Source organism: Papio anubis, chromosome 11, assembly GCF_008728515.1.
Source record: "Papio anubis isolate 15944 chromosome 11, Panubis1.0, whole genome shotgun sequence".
Classification (NCBI taxonomy): Eukaryota; Metazoa; Chordata; class Mammalia; order Primates; family Cercopithecidae; genus Papio; species Papio anubis.
This window is the reverse complement of record NC_044986.1, coordinates 97,923,448-97,945,517: the sequence shown is the minus strand read 5'-3', so window position 1 is coordinate 97,945,517 and position 22,070 is coordinate 97,923,448. Positions and strand designations below refer to the sequence as shown.

Below are 22,070 nucleotides of genomic sequence, written 5' to 3'. Positions count from 1 at the left end.
CAATCCTTGTTCACTGCAGACTTGAAGTCCCGGGCTCAAACAGTCTTCCCATCTCCAATCTCAGCCTCCTGAATAGCTGGGACAACAGACATGTGCCACTATACCTGGCTTTTTTTTTTTTTTTTTTTTTTGGACACAGGGTCCTTCTCTGTCACCCAGGCTGGTCCTCCTAATGAATGCCTCTTCTTAAAACAAAATAGAAAACTTGGCGAGTGGTGGCTCAAGCCTGTAATCCCAGCACTTTGGGAGGCGAGGCAGGCGGATCAAAGGTCTGAATCAAGACCATCCCTGGCTGGCAATTGAAACCCGTCTCTACTAAAAATACAAAAACTAGCCAGACCCGGGTGGCGCCTGTAGTTCCAGCTACTCGGAGGCTGAGGCAGGAGGAATAAGTGATGAACCCAGGGAAGCGGAGCTTGTGAGTGAGATCCGGCACACTCCAGCCTGGGCGACAGAGCGAGACTCCGTCTCAAAAAAAAAAAAAAAAAAAGTAAAACTCAATTGAATCATTTTACACTTCAGTAATTTACCTTTTATTTCCTGTGAATACAGCTTATTCTGATGAGGCTTCGTGCTTTCTGAAACTAACCCTTGTCACTCACGGGGCATTTCTGCTTTGGAAGCATCGCAGCTCTCTGGCCTCTGGAGAGTGGGCCGGTTGTCCAGAAAACTGATCTCAACCAGTACATGTTTTGTTTTTATTTTCAAATTAAAAAGTTTTGCTTTGAAATAACTCTTTGGAAATGTAAGTACAATACGCTTTTTTGCTTTTCTTTTTTTTTTTTTTTTTTGAGACAAAGTCTCGCCCTGTTGCCCAGGCTGGAGTGTAGTGTCACGACGGCGGCTCACTGCAAGCTCCGCCTCCCGGGTTCACACCATTCTCCTGCCTCAGCCTCCCAAGTAACTGGGACTACAGGCGCCCGCCACCAAGCCCAACTAATTTTTTTGTATTTTTAGTAGAGACGGGGTTTCACCGTGTTAGCCAGGATGGTCTCGATCTCTTGACATCCTGATCTGCTCGTCTCGGCCTCCCAAAGTGCTGGGATGAACCATCGCACCCAGGCGTGAACCTGTGAACCACCGCACCCAGCCTTTTTTTTGGTTTATTTTTTTTGTTTTTGTTTTTGTTTTTTTTTTTTGAGATGCAGTCTTGCTCCGTCCCCGATGCTGAGTGCTCTGCTCACCACCAACTCCACCTCCCAGGTTCAAGCGATTCTCCTGCCTCAGCCTCCCAAGTAGCTGGGACTACAGGCACCCGCAGTGACGCCTGGCTAATTTTTGTATTTTTAATAGAGACGGAGTTTTGCCATGTTGGCCACGCTGTTCTCGAACTCCTAACCTCAAGTGATCTGCCTGCCTCAGGCTCCCAAAGTGCTGAGATTACAAGCATGAGCCACTGCACCTGGCAAAAACTGCTTTTTCTTTTTTTTAAGTTATTACAAGCAAACACTGTTCTGAACATTCTTGTACAATCATCTTTGTGTAATGGTGGAGTTATCTTCTAGGGATAAATTCCTAAAAGTGAGAATGATATGCATATATTATATTTTGATAAATATTGCCAAACTACCCTATAAAAGTATAACAATGTGTAGTATCACCAATATTTTATGGTACTGTTCATTTTACCATATATTTGCCAACAATGAGTTTTATCCAAAGTATTTATCATGGCAAATCTGATATGGGAAATGCTCTTCTGATTTATTTGCATTTCTTTGCTTTTCAGGGAGATTGAATATAGTCTCATATCTTATTGGTAAATTTCCTATTCATGTCTTTTGCCCATGTTTCTCTTGTCTGTCTTATTATTTTGTAAATGCTCTTTGTATAGAAAAGATAATCACCCATTGTCTCTCATATCTGTTGCAGATTTTTTTCTCATTTTCCTATTTTAAACTTTTACGGGTTTTTTTTCTGTATTAAAGATGTTATGCAGACAAACACATCTATCATTTTTCTTGGACTTCTGGCTATTATGTGATGCTTTAAACCTCAATTCCATGTTTTCTTTCTTTTTTTTCTTTTTTCTTTTTTTTTTTTTTGGCTTTGTCACCCAAGCTGGAGTACAGTGGCTCAGTTTCAGCTCACTACAACTTCTGACACCCAGGTTCAAGTGATTCTCGTGCCTCAGTCTCCTGAATAACTAGAATTACAAGTGTGCACTGCAAGGCCCAGCTAATTTTTTTTTTTTTTTTTTTTTTTTTGTACTTTTAGTAGAGACAGGTTTTCACTATGTTGGCCAGGCTGGTCTCAAACTCCTGACCTCAAATGATCTGCCCGCCTTGGCCTCCCAAAGTGCTGGGATTACATGCGTGAGCCACTGCACCCGGCCTATATTTTCACCCTGTTGGCCAGGCTGGTCTGGAACTCCTGACCTCAAGTGACCCACCTGCCTCAGCCTTCCAAAGTGCTGGGATTACAGGTGTGAGCCACCACGCCCGGCGCAGGTGTATCTATATGATACTGAAGATGCACGAGAAGGGCTTCCTGGACAGGGTTCAAAACGAGAATTTGGATCTGTGCCTGGTCCCACATTAGTGTTGTTTTGTTTTGTTGTTTTTTTAAGAAGGGAAACCACTTGGACTGCGTCCTCTCCTTCTTACTCTCCCGGAGGAAAGGAAGATCATCATCAACGCCTAGTGGCAGGTGCAACAAAACAAGTCCAAGAGCTGGCTTCATACTCAGGAAAGAACACGGTGTGTCCTGCTCCTGGCGTCCAGCTCCACACGATCAAAGAAACTGCCCCCACAATGAGCTGTAGACATGAACTCTGAAAACACAGTCCTCATGTGTCTGGAATTTATTCCTTCTGGTGGGTTCTTGGTCTCCCTAACTTCAAGAATGAAACTGAGGACCCGCACAGCGAGTGTTACAGTTCTTAAAGATGGTGTGTCTGGAGTTTGTTTCTTCAGATGTTCAGACGTGTCCGGAATTTCTTCCTTCCGTGGGTTCGTGGTCCCGCTGACTTCGGGAGTGAAGCCACAGACCTTCGTGGTGAGTGTTACGATTCTTAAACCCGGCACCTCCAGAGTTGCTTGTTCCTCCCAGTGTGTTAAAGGTAGAGTGAACCCAAAGAGCGAACAGAAGCAAGAGTCACTGTGAAGAGCCAAAGAATAAAGTTGCCGCATCGTGTAGGAGAACGAGAGCGGTAGCCACTGCTGGCTCGAGTGGCCTGCTTTTATTCCCTTATTTGGCCCCACCCACATCCCGCTGATTGGTTCATTTTTACAGAGTGCTAATTGGTGCGTTTACAAACCTTTAACTAGACATGGAGTGCTGATTGGTGCATTTACAATCCTTTAGCTAGACAGAAAAGTTCTCCAAGTCCCCACTGGACCAGGAAGCCCAGCCAGCTTCATCTCTTACTCACACATGGGTGCTCTTAGGGAAACAGCCATGTCTGGGTTGATTATGATGTGGGGAAAGTTGGCCTTCATGGCCTTCTTTCTCTCTCTCTCTCTCTCTCTCTCTCTCTTTCTCTGTCTCTCTCTCCCTGTCTCTTTCTCTGTTTGTCTCTCTCTCCCTTTCTTTCTCTCCCTGTTTCTCTCTGTCTCTTTCTCTCTGTCTCTCTCTCCTTTTTCTCTCCTTCTCTTTATCTCTGTTTCTTTCACACTGTTTCTGTCTCCGTCTATGTGTGTGTGTCTCCTCTTTCTCTTTCTCTGTCTCTTCTCTTTCTCTCTCACTTTCTGTTGATGTCTCTTGTCTCTTTCATCTCTTACTCTGTCTCTCTCTGTGTGTCTCTCCCTTTCTCTTTGTCTCTCTCTCTACTTCTATTTCTCTCCCTCTCTGTTTCTCTTTCTCTCTGTCTGTTTCTTTATGTCTCTGTCTGTCCCTCTCCTTTTTCTCTCCCTTTTTTTGTCTCTCTGTTTCTCTCTCAGTCACCTTCTTTCTCTCCCTCTCTCTGTCTGTCTCTGTCTCTCTGTCTGTCTCTGTCTCTCTGCACTCTGGCATCTCCAAACCTGCCCACCTCCTCCAGCATCTTGCTCTCAGCTAACTGCTATAAAACAACTCTTAAGACTCTCCCTGGTAAATGCTTAAGAATCTATTCTCTCTTCAGAGGTACTTGCAGGATTTTCTATATACCTGTCAGAACCTGTTAGTGAGAGACGCTGCTTCCTGCCCAGAGCATCACCCACCTTGACAGCTACCTTCTCCAAGGAGAAAAACACCTCGAAAAATTACTGTGTACATTTTTATGCCCAATGTGGTTGGTGCAAGGAGAATTCATCTTATTAAATGTCAGATATGCAAATTCTTCTTAAAGAATCATGCCCAGAAATTGGGCTCGGCTATTTAATGCCATCTGAATATGATCTCCCAGGAGGAGCAAGAGTGTCTTCCTGGTTATTTTGATGGGGAGAGGGAAATTAATTTGGACAAAAACTAGCAGTTGTGGGAGCCGGTGGATTCTGCAAAACAGAAAGTAGGAAATAAGGAGAGTTGGGAAGAGCCCAGGACGTGGAGTGATAGAAATTATGGGGTCTGCTTTGCAGAGAAGAAAACATAAGAATGAATGAATGAATGAATGAATGAATGAATACAATTATGAAGTGATTTCTCTGGGAAGACTTCAGATGATGGCTAAATTATATTTGCCTGAATCCAAAATGTTAGATCTTGGACTAAAAGAGAGGAGGAGCTGGGTGTGGTGGCTTACACCTGTAATCCCAGCACTTTGGGAGGCCGAGGCAGGCAGATCACTTGAGGTCAGGAGTTCAAGACCAGCCTGGCCAACATGGCAAAACCCCATCTCTACCAAAAAAAAAAAAAAGAAAAAAATTTTTAAAAAGTTAGCTGAGCTTGTTCATACACACCTGTAATCCCAGCTACTCAGGAGGCTGAGGCGTGAGAATCGCTTGAACCTGGGAAGTGGAAGTTGCTGTGAGCCAATACCAAACAACTGCACTCCAGCCTGGGCATCAGAGGGAGACTCCGTCTCAAAAAAAAAAAGAGAGAGAGAGAGAGAGGAGGAAGTGGGGGGGGTGAACCACCCAAGAGATCAGAGTCACGCAGGATCCAGTCATTGGAAAACTTCCATGCCTAAAAACAGCTTGCGAGGGCCTTCATCATTTGCTCCCAGTTTATTTTCTCTCTCCACTCGCTGCACTGCAGCCACACCTACGTTTTCTTTTCTTTTCCTTTTTCAGAGGCAGGGTCTCAATGTAGTCCAGGCTGGAGTGCAATGGCTCAGTCATAGCTCACTGCAGCCTTGAACTCCCAGGCTCAAGCCATCCTCCCACCTCAGCCTCCTGAGTAGCTGGGGCTACAGGTACATGTCTCCACGCCTGGCTATTTTTAAAATTATTTTGTTAAAACAGAGTCTCACTATGTCGCCCAGGCTGGTCTTGAACACCTGGCTTCAAACGATCCTCCCTCCTCAGCCTCCTAAAGTGCTGGGATTACAGGCATGAGCCACTACATCTGACCCACAGCTACTTTTTCTTTTCTTTTCTTTTTTTTTTTTTTTTTTTTTTGAGACAGAGTCTCTGTCACCCAGGCTGGAGTGCAGTGGCGCCATCTCGGCCCACTTCAAGCTCTGCCTCCAGGGTTCACGCCATTCTCCTGTCCCAGCCTCCCAAGTAGCTGGGACTACAGGCGCCCACCACCACACCTGTTTTGTTTTTTGGTGTGTGTGTGTGTGTGTATTTTTTTGTATTTTTAGTAGAGATGGGGTTTCACCATGTTAACCAGGATGATCTCGATCTCCTGACCTGGTGATTCACCCACCTCAGCCTCCCAAAATGCTGGGATTACAGACGTGAGCCACCGCGCCCAGCCCACAGCTACTTTTTCAAAGGCTTCCAAACACAACTCGTGGTCATGCCTCTCGGTCTTTGTGTAATCCATTCTCCTGCCTGAAATGCTGTCCTTGGGCTGGCTCTCTGAGCTCCTGAGCATCCTTTAAGAGTTAACCAAAATATCCCTGCCCCTGAGATGCCTCCCTGACCTGTGACTGCTCCTCCCCTCCAGGCATTCTATTTCTGCTGTGCTTTCAAAATACTGAGTACATAGGTCTATTAATATTTAGCACTCTTTATTACACTGTTTACTTGGTTTATTTGATGTAAGCTCCTTGACAGCAGGGAGCACACATGTTTTCTCTTGGAGTATCCAGCCCCTGGCATAATGCCTAGAAAGCAGTGAATGTCAGTAAATTCTCCATAAATAAGAAGAAAAGAATAGGAAGATCCTAGAAGAGAAGGGAGGATGTTTCGTTGACTTGATCTGATGAAAATTATGATACATACCTTTCATTTAATTCTGTGGAGTTGATACTCAGAGAGTCCTGGGTATATTCTTTGGTATAGTAAAAGACAGAATGCTGGGAAAGAAATCCGAAGAAGAAGAGGGGGCATTTGGCTTTGAATTGCAGGGGCCCCATATCCAGGGGGAGAAATTGTGTTCTTTTCCGCAAGGTGGTGCTAGTGAGAAGTTACGTAAGAGAAGAATTGACTGATCGGCCATGAAGACACTTCCATTGCTGGCACGTTTAGTACAAACAGTACTAAGAGTCTAGGTGAAGCATCTCTGTGAATACCTTGCTCAAATGCCAAAGGCTTCCCCACCCTTCCCACAGACAGGCAAGGCAGACCATTCCCAGGAATCAGAGCAGCTTGCGCATTCCTGAGAAGTAGCCCTGGCATGCCGTCGCTAACGCTTAGCTCAAAATCGGTGGTTCTTGCATGGGCTTGGTGCCTCACGCCTGTAATCCCAGCACATTGGGAGGCTGGGGCGGGCGGATCATCTGAGGTCAGGAGTTCAAGACCAATCTGGCCAACGTGGCGAAACCCCATCTGTACTAAAAATATGAAAAATTAGCCAGGCATGGTGGCAGGCGCCTGTAATCCCAGCTACATGGGAGGCTGAGACAAGAAAATCACTTGAACCCAGGAGGTAGAGGCTGCTGTGAGCCGAGATCATGCCACTGCACTCCAGCCTGGATGACAGACTGAGACTCCATCTCAATAAATAAATAAATACATTGGTGGTTCTCACCCAGAGAAGATTTTGCTTCTTCCCCCAAGGGATATTTGGAGATGTCTGAAGATATCTGGGGGTGTTATAACTAGTGTATGTGGCGGGGGTGCCACTAGCGTCTAGCAGGTAGAGGCCAGGGATGCTGCTAAACATGCTACCGTGCATGGGATAGCCCCTCTCCCTTTCCCAAATAATTATCTGGCCCCAAATGTTAATAATACCGACACTGAGAAACCCTGCTCTAAATGATGTCATGGGAGATGTTACTCATTCTCAGAAATACCAGGACAGAAACTCAGCTCTAAAATACTCCACTCAGTGACTTGGGATCGGCACACCCCGAAGCATCCTTAAGCAACCTCAGCAGATTCTGGGTCAGATGACGCAACCACTCCAAATAATCACAGTGGTCATCACTTCCCACTTTCCTCATTTATTTACTCTCATGTGGAGGCCTTGCCTTATGCTCTATTGAGAAATTATTGGCATGTCTTTTTATCTGTCTTACTCTTTTTTTCGAGTTCACCTGCACTGGCACCTGCTCTCACCTATGTATCTTCAGTCTCCATGGCTGAGATCTCCACTTTAACTAGAACCCATCCTCTCTGGACTCCTCCAAAATCTTGCTCTACCAGTTTTCAGGTCTTTTTACATCCAACTTCTTCAGAATCTTTGGCTCCTTCCCTTAGTCTATAAAAATGCATTAGACTGCATCCTTTAAAAAAAAATAGCTGGGCATAGTGTTTCTCACCTGTAATCTCAACTACTCAAGACGCCAAGGCAAGAGGATCACTTGAGCCCAGGAGGTTGAGACAAGCCTGGGCAGCATAGTGAGACCCCATCTCTAAAAAAATAGGAATAAAGAGTGGAACATTTTAATGTTAATGGGGTCTAGCTTATTAATTCTTTTTTACATGGACCGTACCTTTTGGTGTTGCATCTAAAATGTCTAGAGTCGTCTAGATATTACCCTGTGTTATCTTCTAAGAGCTTTACAGTTTTATGTTTTACATTTAGGTCTGTGACTCTTTTTGAGTTATTTTTGTGAAGGGTGTAAGGTCTGTGTCTAGATTCATTTTCTGTATAACAAAGAATGTTTCAACATTCCTTGTTTAAAAGACTATCTTTCTCCATTGTATTGCCTTAGCTCTTTTGTCAAAGAGAATGTCTAGGGCCAGGCACGGTGGCTCACGCCTGTAATCCTAGCACTTTGGGAGACTGAGGCGGGCGGATCACCTGAGGTCAGGAGCTTGAGACCAGGCTGACCAACATGGAGAAACCCCATCTCTACTAAAACTACAAAAACTTAGCTGGGCATGGTGGTGCGTGCCTGTAATCCCAGCTACTTGGGAGGCTGAGGCAGGAGACTACCTCAAACTCAGGAGGTGGAGGTTGCAGTGAGCCGAGATTGTGCCATTGCACTCCAGCCTGGGCAACAAGAGCAAAACTCTGTCTCAAAAAATAAAAGAGAGAGAAAATGTCTACTGTCAAGAGGATAAAAAGACTGGCCACAGATTGGAAGAAAATATATGCAAAAGACATTTCAGATAAAAGACTATTATCTAAAATACACAAAGAGTTGTTAACCTCAGCAACAAGAAACACAAACAGGATTTTTTTTTTTTTTTTTTTTTTGGAGATGGAGTCTCACTCTGTCGCCCAGGCTGGAGTGCACTGGCTGGATCTCAGCTCACTGCAAGCTCCACTTCCCAGGTTTACGCCATTCTCCTGCCTCAGCCTCCTGAGTAGCTGGGACTACAGGCGCCCGCCACCTTGCCCAGCTAGGTTTTTGCATTTCTTAGTAGAGAGGGAGTTTCACCGTGTTCACCAGGATGGTCTGGATCTCCTGACCTTGTGATCCGCCCGTCTCGGCCTCCCAAAGTGCTGGGATTACAGGCTTGAGCCACCGCACCGGGCCACAAACAGGATTTTTAAATGGGCCAAAGAGCCAGACATGGTGGCAAGCTCCTATAGTCTCAGCTACTCAGGAAGCTGAGCAGGAGGATCACTTGAGGCTAAGTGTTTGAGACCAACCTGAAAAGCATAGCAAGAATCTATCCCTAAAAATAAAAATATAATAAAGTAAAATATAAATACATGTTTAAAAAATATTTTTAAAATGGGCCAAAGACCTTAACAGACACTTCACCAAAGAAGATATGTAAATGGAAAATAAACATATGAAAAGATGCTCCACATCATATATGATCAGGGAAATGCAAATCAAAACAATAATGAGCTACTACAACACACCTATTAGAATGGCCAAAATCTAGAACACTGACAACACCAAATGCTGGTGAGGATGTGGAGCAACAGGAACTCTCCTGCATTGCTGGGAATGCAAAATGACAAACAGTTCAGAAGACAGGTTGGCAGTTTCTCACAAAACTAAACATGCTCTTATTATACATCCAGCAACCGTGCTCCTTGGTCTTTACCCGAAGGAGTTGAAAACTTATAACCACACAAAAACCTGTACACAAATGTTTACAGCGGCTTTATTCATAACTCCCACCAAGATGTCCTTTGGTGGGTGAATGGATGAACTGTGGTATATCCAGAAAATGGAATCTTATTTGGTTCTGGAAAAAAAAGAGCTACCAAGCCATGAAAAGACATGGAGGAACCCTAGAAGCATATTACTGAGTGAAAGAAGCCAATATGAAAGACTACATACTATGTGATTCCAACTCTATGACATTCTGGAAAAGGCAAAACTATGGAGACAATAAAAAGACCTGTTGGTTGCTAGGATTATGTTGGAGGGGAAGGAGGAGTGGGTGGGGCACAGAGGATTTTTAGGGCAGTGAAATTGCTCCGTATGACACTATAATGGTGGATATATTTCACTATGGATGTATGCAATCCCACTGAATGTACAACACCAAGAATGGACCCTAATATAAACTATGGACCCTGCGTGACAATGACGTGTCAATGTAGGTTTGTTCATTGTAGCAAATGTACCACTATGAGAGAGGATGTTGATGATGGGGGAGGCTATGCATATAGCCATGGGGCAGGTAGTTGGCATATGGAAAATCTCTGGACCTTCCCCTCAATTTTGCTGTGAATCTAGAACTGCTCTGAAAAATAAAAGCTATTTTTTAAAAAGCTTATCCATGTTGAACTGCTGAAATATAAAATATTTTTTAAAAGACTAGGGAAAGTTTTCTTAATACAGTCTCTCTCAAATTATAACCGTACATTCTTCCATCCTTTTGACACCTAATTTATTTCATTTGTCTTAACATAATCTCATTGTTAAAAATTTCAAAAAATTTGAAGAAAGCTCAGATCTGCCCATAATTACTCCTTACAGCAACCAGCAACACAGTAACCACTATCAATCAGTCTGAATTTCCTTCTAGACCTTTTTCTGTATATTTATTCACCTATATAATGGAGATGTGTGCATGTGTGTGTGTGGTTTATTCACCCATAAATGGCATTCTCTGTGTATCGTTTGAAATTTTTTTTTCACAAGTTGACTGTTGTTATCTCAGGACTATCCCAGCCCTTTTTTTGCCCTTCCCTGAATTGCAAGGGCTGGAAGTCTGGAAAGAGTACTGACCAGGCTCCCTCGCCAGCATGCTTCTGATTTTACTTCCTTTAATGCAAGAACTTTGCTTGAGATTTGGAAGGTGGAAGAGAAGAACAGGCCATTACTGCTGTAGGAACAGGGGCAGGTTAGCAGGCTTCTGTAGATGGCAGCTGTGGCTTGGGGGCACCCTCCTGTGAATCACCCAGTTGGGTGCTGCAGGTGGCTAGGATCATCTCTGGCAATTCCCTGTGATTCCAAGTGCTAATACTGCCTTTCCTGATTTTTGCTTCTCTAGTCTTTTCAAGAAACAGTTTTGTGAGCCCCCTTATCCCCTGAATTAAAATTTTTCCAGTTTGAATAACCAGAATGATTTCTATTTTCCTGACTGAACCCTGAATGCTAGAGTACTTTTTTCCAGAAATGGTTTCAGAAAGGAGACCCACAGAGAATGGGGATCTAGGATCAGGTGTTTGATCTGAGTAGATTTGCAGGCTGCAATGGCCTTCCTACTGTGGAAAACAGAATGTCCAAGTCCATGGCTTTGAGATGGAGTCTCACCCAGGCTGAAGTGCAGTGGCGCGATCTCGGCTCACTGCAACCTCTGCCTCCTGGGTTCAAGCAATTCTCCTGCCTCAGTCTCCTGAGTAGCTGGGATTACAGGCACCTGCCACCAAGCCCAACTAATTTTTGTATTTTTAGTAGAGACAGGGTTTCACCATGTTGATCAGGCTGGTCTCGAACCCCTGACCTCGTGATCCACCCATCTCAGCCTCCCAAAGTGCTGGAATTACAGGCGTGAGCCATGGCACCTGGCGAAGCACTTTTTACATTATTACCTGAAGTTGCTTGGAATTAAGAACAAATTAAGGCCGGGCCCGGTGGCTCATGCCTGTAATCCCGGCAATTTGGGAAGCTGAGGAGGGCGAATCACTTGAGGTCAGGAGTTCGAGACCAGCCTGGCCATCATGGTGAAACTCCATCTCTACTAACATACAAAAATTAGCCAGGTATGGTGGTAGGCGCCCATAGTCCCAGCTACTCGGGAGGCTGAGGCAGGAGAATCGCTTGAACCTGGGAGGCAGAGGTTACAGTGAGCCAAGATCGTACCACTGCATTCCAGCCTGGGCAACAGAACAAGGCTCTGTCTCAAGAAACAAACAAACAAACAAAAAAGCAAATTAAAGGACTTTGAGAGACCAAGTGGCTGCTGCAATATAATGTTATGATAGACTAAAAGCATGGTGTGTGGGTTGGTTGCTTTGATCGCCCTGCAAAATAAAAGAAAGGAGGCCGGGCTCAGTGGCTCATACCTGTAATCCCAGTACTTTGGGAGGCAGAGGCAGGTGGATCACAAGGTCAGGAGTTCCAGACTAGCCTGGCCAAGATGATGAAACCCCGTCTCTACTAAAAATACAAAAATTAGCTGGACGGGGTGGCACGCGCCTGTAATACCACCTACCCGGGAGGCTGAGGCAGGAGAATCACTTGAACCCAGGAGGCGGAGGTTGCAGTGAGCCAAGATCATGCCACTGCACTCTAGCCTGGGTGACAGAGCAAGACTCTGTCTCAAAAAAAGAAAAAAAAAAAAAAGGAAACACCGAGGTCAGCACTTGACATTGTCAGCTGACTTCTTGGACAGAGGACCAGAGAGCATCTATGACTGCCCTAAAGGAGCATCTGGTCTCCTGTGGCTGTTAGGCTAGCACATGTAAAAACCAGATCCAAGGTTTGATCCTAGGGGTTGCAAAATTACAACCTAAGGTGAATTCACTGCTTCTGTAGGTCTTTTTATGCTAGAGTTAGGGACTGATTTAGAAAGTATGGCATTCTAGTGATTACAGTGAGTTAGAATAGGAGGAACCTCACTTTCCTCGTCTGAAGAGAAGCTCCCTCTTGCTCGAAGACCCTTGTAGTGTCCTAATATGACATAGTTTTTATTTTAATTTAATTTTATTTTATTTTTTGAGATGGAGTCCTGCTCTGTCGCCCAGACTGGAGTGCAGTGTTACGATCTCAGTTCACTGCAACCTCCGCCTCCTAGGTTCAAGCGATTCTCCTGCCTCAGCTTCACCAGTAGCTGGGATTACAGGCGCCTGCCACCACGCCGGCTAATTTTTGTACTTTTAGTAGACATGAGGTTTGGTCATGTTGACCAGGCTGGTCTCAAACTCCTGACCTCAAGTGATCAGCCCACCTCGGCCTCCCAAAGTGCTAGGATTACAGGGGTGAGCCACCACACCTAGACCTGACATAGTTTTTACACAAGGAGATGCCACACTAGCCTTGAGACCCACCCTTCCACCTCTCAAGACCTCCAGACTAAAGTCAGATCCCAACCAACTTTGGAGGTCAAGTACAGACACTAACCGTAGAGAAGACAGAAGGCACAAGGAAAGAATGCACAAGATTTTTGACGATACAGGCATACTTCGTTTTATTGCATTTTATTGTGCTTCACAGATATTTTCTTTTCCAATAAACTGCAGGTTTGTGGCAACCCTGCATTGAGCAAGTCTATCGAGCCGTTTTTCCAAACAGCAAGTGTTCACTCTGTGTCTCTGTGTCCCATTTTGGTAATTCTCACAGTCTTTCACTTTTTTTTTATTATAATTACATCTGTTATGGTGGTCTAGGATCAGCAATTTTTAATGTTACTATTCTAATTGTTTTGAGAGGCCAGGAATCATGACCATATAACACGGCGAACTTAATAATTGTGTGTGCTCTGACTGCTCCACTGACCAGTACCTCCCCAACCTCTCTCCCTCTCCTGGCCTCCCTATTCCCTGAGACACAACAATATTGAAATTATGCCCTGGTGGCGGGCGCCTGTAGTCCCAGCTACTCGGGAGGTGGAGTGAGGCAGGAGAATGGCGTGAACCCGGGAGGCGGAGCTTTCAGTGAGCCAAGATGGCGCCGCTGCACTCCAGCCTGGGTGACAGAGCGGGACTCCGTCTCAAAAAAAAAAGAAAAAAGAAAAAAGAAATCATGCTTATTAATAACCCTACAATAGCTTCTGTGTGTGCAAGTAAAAGGAAGAGTTGTATGTCCTTCACTTGAAACCAAAAACTAGAAATGATTAAGCTTAGTGAGGAAGGTATGTCCGGCTCTTAGTGAACCCATCACATGAATAGTGAACACTATACCCAATAGGTAGTTTCCAACCCTCTCCCTACCCATCCTTCCACCTTTGTAGCCTCCAATGTACATTTTTCCCCTCTGCGCGTCCATGGATACCCATTGTTCAGCCGCCACTTGTAAGTGACAGACAGTATTTGACTTTCTGTTTCTGACTGATGTTACTTAGGATAATGGCCTCCAGTTCCATACATGTTCCACAAAAGACATGATTTTATTCTTTTCTATGACTGAGTAGTATTCCATAGTGTCTGCATACCACATTCTCTTTATCCAATCCACCGTTGATGGACACGTATGTTGATTCCATATCTTTGCTGTTGTGAACAGTACTGCAATAAACATATGAGGGTAGGTGTCTTTTTATACAATAATTTCTTTTCCTTTGGATAGATACCCAGAAGTGGGATTGCTGGATCAAATAGTAGTTCCATTTTTACTTTGCTGAGAAATTACCATGCTGCCTTCCATAGTAGTCATTCTAATTTACATTCCCACCAACAGTGTGTAAGTGTTCCCCCTCCTCCACATCCTCGCCAACATCTGTTGTTTTTAGCCTTTTTTTTTTCTTTTTTAAGGAAATAAGGTCTCCCTCTATCACCCAGGCTGGAGTGCAATGGTGCCATTAAAACTCACTGCAGCCTTGAACTCCTGGGCTCAAGCAATCCTGCCTTGGCCTCTCCAGTACACCATCACTTCCAGCTACTTTTTTTATTTTTGTACAGACAGGGTCTCGCTATGTTGGTCAGGCTGGTCTCAAACTCCTGGCCTCAAGAGCAATCCTGCTGCTTCGGCCTCCCAAAATGCTGGGATTACAGGCAGGAGTCACTGTTCCTGGCTTGTTTTTAGACTTTTTAACAATAACCATTATGACTAGTGTAGGATGATATCTCACTATGTTTTTAATTTGCATTTCTCTGATGATTAGTCATCCTGAGCATTTTTTCATATATTTATTGGCCACTTGTATGTCTTTTGAAAAAATGTCTGTTCATGTCCTTTGCCCACTTTTTTAATGGAGTTATTTACTTTTTTCTTGTTGAGCAGAATTTCTTGTAGATTCTTTCTCAGATGCATAGTTTGCAAATATTTTCTCCCATTCTATAGGTCGTCTGTTTACGCTGTTGTTTCTTTTGCAGAAGCTCTTTAGGTTAAGTTTCATTTGTCTATTTTTGTTTTTGTTGCATTTGCTTTTGAAGACTTGATCAGAAACTCTTTGCCCAGGCCAGTGTTCAGGAGAGTCTTTCTTAAGTTTTCTTCTAGGATTTTCATAGTTTCAGGTTTTACATTTAGGTCACGGGTGTCCAATCTTTTGGTTTCCCTGGGTCACATTGGAAGAATTGTCTTGGGCCACACATAAAATACATTCACATTAATGATAGCTGATGAGCTAAAAAAAATTTAAAAATTTTTTTAAAAATCTAAAAAAAATACTCTTATAATGTTTTAAGAAAGTTTACAAATTTGTGCTGGGCCATATTTAAAGCATGCTGGGCCACATGAAGCCCACAGGCTAGGGGTTAAACAAACTTGATTTAGGTCTTTAGCCTATCTTAAGTGAATTTTTATATACATTAAGAGGTAGAGGCCCAGTTTCATTCTTCCGCATGTGGCTGTCCAATTTCCTGGCACCATTTATTCAATAGGGTGTCATTTCCGTAGTGTATATTTTTGTTGACTTTGTTGAAGATCAGTTGGCTACAGAGAGATGCCTTTATTTCTGGGTTCTCTATTCTATTCCACTGTTCTATATGTCTACTTTTATTCCAGTACCAGGCTGTTTTTGTTCATTTGAAGTCAGGTAATGGGATGCCTTGACTCCAATTTTAAAAAGTTCTACTCTGAGTAAAATCCTGTCAAACAGCATCACATGCTACAGAGAAATCTTTCATGAAAGGAAGAGTCCATCAATGTGGCAAACTTTATTGTTGTTTTATTTTAAGAAACTACTACAGTCACCTAAACTTTCAACAACCACCACCCTGATCAGTCAGAAGCCATCAGCATCCTGGTAAGACCCTCCACCAGCAAAAAGATTACAGTTTACTGAAGTCTCAGATATCACTGGCATATTTTTAGCAATAAAGTATTTTTAATTAAAGTGTGTACCATTTTTTAGACATAATACTATTGCACATTTAGCAGACTACAGTATAGTGTAAGCATAGCTTTTATATGCACTAAGAAACCAACAAATTCATGTGATTCACTTTATTGTGATATTTGCTTGTTAATTACAGTGGTTGGGAAACTCATCTGCAGTATCTCTCAGGTATGCGTGTATGTATCAGTGGAAACCTGCAGTATATGTGTGGCAATAGGTTCTAACAGTGTTTGTGGCTGTTCATCAAATTAATTTCTCTTTTGGCTTGTTTACAATTAGACTACATTTCCTAGCTACCCTGAAATTTAGACATGTTCATGTGACTGATTTGGGCCAATGAAATACAGGCAGAAATGATGAGTGCCACTTCTAGGACTGGCTCCTAACAATTTCCTTCAAGGAATTCTTCCATTCTTCTCCATCTGCTGGCCAGAGGCAGATGCCCAGGGAGACCTTAGAAAATGTGACTGGAAGATGACAGCCTAAGGCCCTGAGTGACTGCAAGGAATGGATCTACCCTCTCCTTTACTGCAGACTGTATTTTATGAGTAAAAAATAAACTTCCATTGTTAAGCCCTTGAGATTTTGATGTTTACCTATAATAGAAGTTAGCATGTCCTTAACTAGGAACTATATTCATTTAATTAGTTTATTTATTTTTTTGAAATGGAGTCTCACTCTATCACCCAGGCTAGAGTGCAGTGGCGTGATCTTGGCTCACTGTAACCTCTGCCTCCCAGGTTCAAGCAATTCTCCTGCCTCAGCCTCCAGAGTAGCTGGGAGGCGTGTGCCACCATGCCCGGCTAGTTTTTGTATTTTTAATAGAGACAGCATTTTGCCATGTTGGCCAGTCTGATCTTGAACTACTGATCCACCTGCCTCCCAAAGTTCTGCAACTACAGGCTTGAGCCACTGTGCCCAGCTAATATATTCATTTCCAAATGTATCTTGGATATCTTTTCTATGGGGTACCTCATTCCTCTTAATTGCAACATAATGTTCCACAATATAGACATATCATCATTTACATTACTATTTTCCTTTTTCCAACTTTTTGCTATTAAAATGTTGCAAATAACACCTCTGTCCAGACCTCTACATCTAAAGCAGATACAAAGAAATGGAATCACTTGGACAAGCAGTAGGTTCACGCTCAATTGTTGCTGATACTGCCAATTCACCTTCCAAAATGTCTGTATGATTTATTCTACCACCAGCTGTGTATAGGAGTACCTGTTTCCCTGGCCTTCTGCCAATTTCAATAATGAGAATAATGATATTTTGAAAAACATTAAGCAAATGTGTTTTTCCCTAAATTTCTTCCTTAAACCATATTTCCTTGCAAACTTCCATCCCTAAAGCTGATACATGGGGCTTAATATCCTAGGAAAGGGAGAGCAGGTCTGATGGAAGAAAGATTCATTGGTTCTGAATCTCACACCTGACTTTTCTGAATCAGAAGCAAATTTCTGAAGCCTGTCTTTGTCAAGAGAGTTTTTTCACATTCTATTGATATATTAAGAGCCAAGCCTAGAGAGTTACATTATCAGTTTGCCTTTGCTGCATGATAAACTACCCCAAAACATAATGGCTTTGAACAACCATTGATTTGCTCTTGATTCTATGGACTGGTGATTGGGATGGGCCACGGCTAGGAAGACTTGCTTCTGTTCCATGTTGTACCAGTGGGGCTCACTCATGTATTGAGGTTTCCATTGGAAAAGCCAGGATGGCAGAGGCCCTCTCCATGTGCTGACATCCTCCAAGAGACTAGGCTGTGCTCTTTACATAGTGACAAAGAGTTCTTAGAAGCAAAGAAGGGCAAGTCTCAAGGTTCAGGCACTTTTGAAGCCTATGCTTGTATCCTTTGTCTGTAGCCCCATTGACCAAAGTCACATGGCTCAGCCTAGATTTAAGGGTTAGGCAGACAGACCCTCATCTATGACAAGAGGAGCAGCAAAGATGCATACAAAAATTGTCATACCCACCGGGAACGTCATTTCACATGCCTCTACCCTAGACCTCCATGCCTCCGATCTTTCAGTCCTTCTATTTCAGTCTGCTGGCAAACCAACCAGGCTATTCACCATTCCCGCGAGCTCCTGTGAATTCTCACCTTGGGCTACTTTTCTTTCTACATAAAGTGGATGATCAGGTGATACTCAAAACTCTACCCATTGGAAAGATTTTTCTCTCAACACCTTTTTCATTTTTTGTTTGTTTTTCTTGACACAGGGTCTCACTCTGTTGCCCATACTGGAGCACAGTGGTGCAATCATAGCTCACTGAAGCCTTGAACTCCGGGAGTCAAGTGATTCTCCAGCCTCAGCCTCCCAAAGTACTGGGATTACTCAGCACTGTCTTTTAAAGTTCCCCCTGAGTCTAACTGTAATGCATCTGCTATTCATTTTATACTTGCACCCAGACAGCCATCTAAGCTAATCTATCCATAAACTGAGTTCAGGTTTTTTCTCCTCTTTCAGAATGTCTTCCTTTGCCCTCTATGGCCAAATGTGTGAGTTGGAGGGGCAGATGCTGGTACAGCTCTAAAGAAAAGGGGAGTCTGGGCTAGCTTCTCATGCATCTTACTGTACTGCTCAGGCTCAGCCACTGACATCGCATTTCCGTCTTCATATGGACGGCTGCTGGGACTCCCTGACTCTATGATTGGTGGATTCAAGAGAACCCAGCTCAGGCTGGGCATGATGGCTCACAGCTGTAATCTCAGCACTTTGGGAGGCTGAGCAGGGCAGATCACTTGAGGTCAGGAGTTTAAGACCAGCCTCGCCAACATGGTGAAATCCCTTCTCTACTAAAAATATAAAACTTAGCTGAGCATGGTGGCGGGCATCTGTAATCCCAGCTACTCAGGAGGCTGAGGCATGAGAACCACCTGAACCTGGGAGGCAGAGGTTGCAGTGAGCCAAGATCACAGCCTGGGTGACAGAGAAAGACTCTGTCTAAAAAAAAAGAAGGAGAACTCAGCTTATAATGAGCAGATTCGGGTTCATGGCCATGTAATGCTCCATGGTAAACCGCTGCCTTGACTGGGGCCCGTAGCACACCACGAGTTATTCTAGAAAGACAAAAGTACTCTTCCTCTGGAGCTTGCCATAAGCTCCACATGACATAACTTTCCACCACTGACTTTTCCAGGGTCTTCCATATTGAATGGGCTAAGTGGCAGGACTGCCTGTAGTGCAGCCTGGACTCACTGCAGAGCCCTTTTTCCTGTAGGATTCACTCAAAGCTGCCAGCCTTTCAGGTAACTCAGTATGTGAACTGGAGTGGTGTGCCCAGGTGTGGAATAGGAAGAGGGTTTCAGGGCTAGTACTTTCTTCTTGTGAGATGAAAGATGCAGCAATTTGTCTTTTAATCTGGACACCCAAAATCTTTACCTAAGTGGCAGTTCCATGAATATTCATAAAGATGATCTCCTGCCCTATGGAGCACCTGTGTCCTGCCAAGGCCTCCTGCTGTTAGCATCTCTTGCTTGTCCTATCCAATCAGCAGATGTCCTCAGTGTAACAGATCCATTTTGTGTTCTACCAGGTAATCCAGATCTCTTTTTTTTTTTTTGAGATGGAGTCTTGCTCTATTGCTCAGGCTGGAGTGCAGTGGTGTGATCTCAGCTCACTGCAACCTCTGCCTCTTGGGTTCAAGCAATTCTCCTGCCTCAGCCTCCCAAGTAGCTGGGATTACAGGTGCACACCACGACACCCAGCTAATTTTTGTATTTTAGTAGAGATGGGGTTTCACCATGTTGGCCAGGCTGGTCTCAAACTCCTGACCTCAGGTGATCTGCCCACCTTGGCCTTCCAAAGTGTTGGGATCACAGGCGTGAGCCACCACGCCTGGCTTAATCCAGATCTCTTCTGATTATGTCATGCGTTATCTAAAGAGAGTATTTAAAGTATCAGTTAGGATTTAGTTTACCAAATGGGACTAATTTTAGTTTATTCCATACCAGGCCCCTGCAGTTATCAGATAAAAGGGAAGTTCCCCTAGGATAAAAAGAGCATTATAGAAAATAATGGAGCTAAATTTTTTTTCCTAGATGTCACCACACTTGATATTAGTAAACTCAAATTTCGTCAGTCTCTGGAGGAAAAATGGATCTCTTTTTGTTTTGTTTGCATTTCCTGACTGTAAGTTTGATGTTGTTTTGACATAATTATTGGCCTTTTAGTACTTCCTTTTCTGTGAACTACATACACTTATCCTTGCCATTTTTAATGGGTTATATTCCTTTTTCTTACTAATTTGGTAATGTTAGTGTTAAGTATATTAATCAATATAGTTATTAGAATAATTAGAATAATGTATAAATATATATTAACTAATATATCAATTGTGCCTTTTATACTGATATATAATTCATTACAATGTATCTAAAATAGCGAATGTTATGTATATATCACTAATATATAATGCATGGGTTATGTAATAATTATGTATAATATGATTATATCAATTATAATATTGACATAAATAGAAATTGATAATTTATAAATATATCTGGATTAATATAAGTAATATCACATTAATATAATTTATGTTAACTAATATGATCATATTGATCTATTATTAATATAATAATATAATGAATATTAATTGATTCTTGTTATATATGTTGCTAAGCTCCTTTCAATAGGAGTCAATATTCATCAACTTTGTTTATCTAACTTCTCAATGTTTGATTAAACCCTTTATGATCTGGCTTTTGATCCACTACCCTCCTGAAATTTCTCTAACAAAAGTCCTAAATGATCTTCAAAAGTTAAAGGTAGGCCAGGGACGGTGGCTCATGCCTGTAATCCTAGCACTTTGGGATTACAGCTGAGGTCAGGAGTTCTAGACTAGCCTGGCCAACATGGTGAAATCCTGTCTCTCCTGAAAATACAAAAATTAGCCAGACGTGATGGTACATGCCTGTAGTGCCAGCTACTTGGGAGGCCGAGGCACGAGAATCACTTGAACCCAGTAGGCAGAGGCTGCAGCAAGCCAAGATCGCACCACTGCACGCCAGCCTAGGCAACAGAGTGAGACCCTGTCTCAAAAAAAAAAAAAAAAAAGTTAAAGCCAACCAATGATTCAGTTTAAATCTTCATCTGATTTATCAGTAGCATTTTGCACTTCTTGAAACTCTCCTCTTTCTCAGCTTCCAGCATGTGCTCCCCTGGTTGTCTTCCTACATCTCTGACAATTAGTCATCAGTCTCTTCTTAGGGCTCTGCTACCTTTGGCCGCCCCTTAAATGTTTTTATCTTCCAGGCTCTGCCTTTGTTTCTGTCTTCTGCTGTTGTTCACATTGTTCCTTGGGGAGATCATCTAATCCCAGGTTTCAGCAACCACTTATACATTGTTGCAAACCGAATCTATTTTTGCGTCCAAGACATGTTCCCTAGCTATAGTTTTCTATCTGTTACTTTCTGGACAGCTACACTTTAACTTCACAAGGGCATCTCTAGCACAATATGTCCAAAATGGAAATCTTACCCCTTCACAACCAATCTCCTTGAATTGCCTACTTCTACTGGCTTCAGTTCTCACCTCCTATTCATTCTTCAACCCACTCCAATCTGGCATCTGCCCCCACCACTCCTAAAAATATGCTTTTGGTAGAGTTACTAATGATTTTCTTGTAACCAAATCCAATGTACACTTTGATTATTTTTCTTATTGCTTCCTTTGTTTACTTAGAGACAAGGTCTCGCTGTTGTCCAGGCTGGAGTGCAATGGTGCCATTAGCTCACCACAGCCTCCAACTTTGGGACTCAAGAGATCCTCTTGCCCTCACCTCCCACGTAGCACCACCATGCCTGGCTAGTTTTTGTAGGTATAGGATCTTGCTCTGTTACCCAGTCTGGAGTGCAGTGGCGTGATCACAGCTCACTGCAGCCCTGAACTCCTGGGCTCAAGCGATCTTCCTGCCTCAGCATCCCGAGGGGCTAGGACTACAGGTGCACGCCCCCACGCCTGGCCCTGGCCTCCTCTACTCTGCCCTGCAAAACTCATGTTCCACTCACCCTGACTTCTTGCCATGTCCCAAAACACACCTTGCCCTTTTGTGGCTCTGTGTCTTCAGGCTGTTTTCTCTGCTTTGAACAATTTTCCCTCACTTGTCTGTTTAGCAAGTACTTTCTCATCCTTCAAAACACATCTCAAATATAATTTCCTATTTGAATTATTTTCTTTTTTCCTGAGGAGAGAGAGATGCTTCCTTTCTCAGTTCCTACTGCTTTCGAATGATTCCTTTATTTATCACATGTCACATTGCATTGTAATCATCAATTTCCCT

General features: G+C 43.3%; 1 non-coding gene across 1 annotated transcript; it reads right to left on the bottom strand.

The window, feature by feature from the left end:
- Window positions 1-2,576: 2,576 nt before the first annotated feature.
- Window positions 2,577-2,789, bottom strand: LOC116269641. Its single transcript, XR_004177250.1, has one exon. It is a non-coding gene; the product is annotated as a small nucleolar RNA U3 (small nucleolar RNA).
- Between the last annotated feature and the right edge of the window lie 19,281 nt (window positions 2,790-22,070).